The sequence below is a fragment of the Berghia stephanieae genome, chromosome 1 (assembly GCF_034508935.2).
Source record: "Berghia stephanieae isolate SIO BIC M18660-M18661 chromosome 1, UCSD_Bste_1.3, whole genome shotgun sequence".
NCBI lineage: Eukaryota > Metazoa > Mollusca > Gastropoda > Nudibranchia > Aeolidiidae > Berghia > Berghia stephanieae.
In genome coordinates this window covers 51,278,437-51,280,347 of record NC_088360.1, presented here as the reverse complement: position 1 = coordinate 51,280,347, position 1,911 = coordinate 51,278,437, and the positions used below count along the sequence as shown (strand labels likewise).

At 36.4% G+C, this 1,911-nt stretch overlaps 1 long non-coding RNA gene across 1 annotated transcript; it reads left to right on the top strand.

Moving 5' to 3' along the window:
- The first annotated feature begins 234 nt into the window (after positions 1-234).
- Positions 235-1,225, top strand: LOC144964207 (uncharacterized). The gene is made up of 2 exons (XR_013643772.1): positions 235-389; positions 680-1,225. It is a non-coding gene; the product is annotated as an uncharacterized LOC144964207 (long non-coding RNA).
- The last annotated feature ends 686 nt before the right edge of the window (positions 1,226-1,911 follow it).

Below are 1,911 nucleotides of genomic sequence, written 5' to 3'. Positions count from 1 at the left end.
TCATGTTCCATCAGTGTTAAAACACCCTCATCAATCTTATGCATCAACCGAGATACCGTTAGATACCCTGTCCTATGTTTCGGCTTGGGCCGATGTTCAACTGGCAGTCTGCGATTTGAGGTCGAAGAAGGAAGACCTGTACAGCCTGTGTGTTGGCTGGAATTCTGTTTGGCTATGTTGAAGCCACAGTGAAAAGGGCCCAAAGTGGCCAGTATTTTATGTCGCAACCGAATATGGGCTCTCAGGCGATATGTGTTGGGCCTGTGTGTTGGCCAGCATTGTGTTTTAGGCTGTATTGTAGCCGAAGTGGGCCTAATATGGCCAGTATTTTGTATATCGTACCCGGTTATGGGCTCTAAGCGATATTGTGTTTTTGTAATTTGTGCTCGGTGAGAATATATAAAATTTATAATATTGTTTTGATGTGCTGAGTAATCATCAAGTGATTAAGTGATTAATATCGTAAAATTATTTCACTTATCTTAAAGTTTAAAATAATATACAGTTTTATTGTTTTAGTGAATAATTAATTCATTGAGTTTAATTGTGTTGAAATTGAGAACGTGACCTCAGTTAAATGAATTATTTTTAAGTAAATACTAATTGATCACTTACGCTATCATTGTGTCTATGTTAATTTAATTTTTACTAATATATCTATATCTATCTTCTAATATAGTGAAGAGCTGACGGGGCTAGGACATAGCGCCCGGTAAATGCGTTTGCATCTTTGAACTTTGTAATTTTGACGGGGCTAGGACATAGCGCCCGGTAAATGTGTTTTGAACCCTTTTGAACAATATAATTTTTGAGAAATATGAACAAAATACAATGTAACGTTTGTAAAGATGAGGAAGTAACACTCGATCTATGTGTTTTATTAGGAACAATTTTGGATTTGAACAGGCTGGAACACCGCACCCTGTGTGAACAATTTTGTTGATTAATTTTATTCTCCTTTCGGAATATGAACAGTTTATTTTGACCCTATATGTAATTAATAATTTCATTATTAGTGGGAATTAATGGAACGGTTGGAACCTGGGTGAAGTATAGTTTATTTTGGTTAAAACTTACATGAATTTTATATTGCATTACTACTTTTTACTTGTATGTACTTTTGATTTTTCCTGTCAATATATGCAATGTTATTCTCTTTTGCTCAATAACTATGAGCTGTTCCCCTTTCTTTTACTTTAAATAAATAATAATGGCTCTCTTGTCAGATACGGTGTTCTGTTGGTGATTGTAACGTCCACGTCTACCTCTCCACACTTTAAGGTCATAAGCGGCCTTCGCATCCATTGCGAGTTGCGAACGCACCTTGTGACAAGGAGTAAAGGCGTTAGATCGTCAGATAGGCAACAGTTCAAAAAGTTATATATATTATGATGTCCTAGATCATCCTGCAACAAGGTCAAGCAATATTGAGCGAGGTCAGAGGCCAATTTAAAAAAAGAATAAAAGAATAAGATGTATTTAGATATAGCGCAATATCCAATAAATGTAATTAAAGCGCTTAACAACGGATCTCAAACTCAACATTTAGGGCGCGACTAGACACCTACAGGGCCATATTACAAAAAAATAATTTTCAGACAGAAACAAGGCTGTCATTACCAGCCAGATACTCATTTTACATCTGAGTATGGTGAGAAAGTGTGAATAACTCAACTTTAGGACACTCGCAGCGAGTTTTGAACCATGACCTGTAGGTGGTGGTTGTGGTGGTGATATTGATGATGATGATGATGATGATGATGATGATGATGATGATGATGATGATGATGATGATGATGATGACGACGACGACTAAGTCAATGATGATGAGAACATACAATACAAAACAATGTTGTTTTCCCCTCCAGATTCCTATATTTTTAGGTATTAAATGTTGGACGGTGAGCTGGG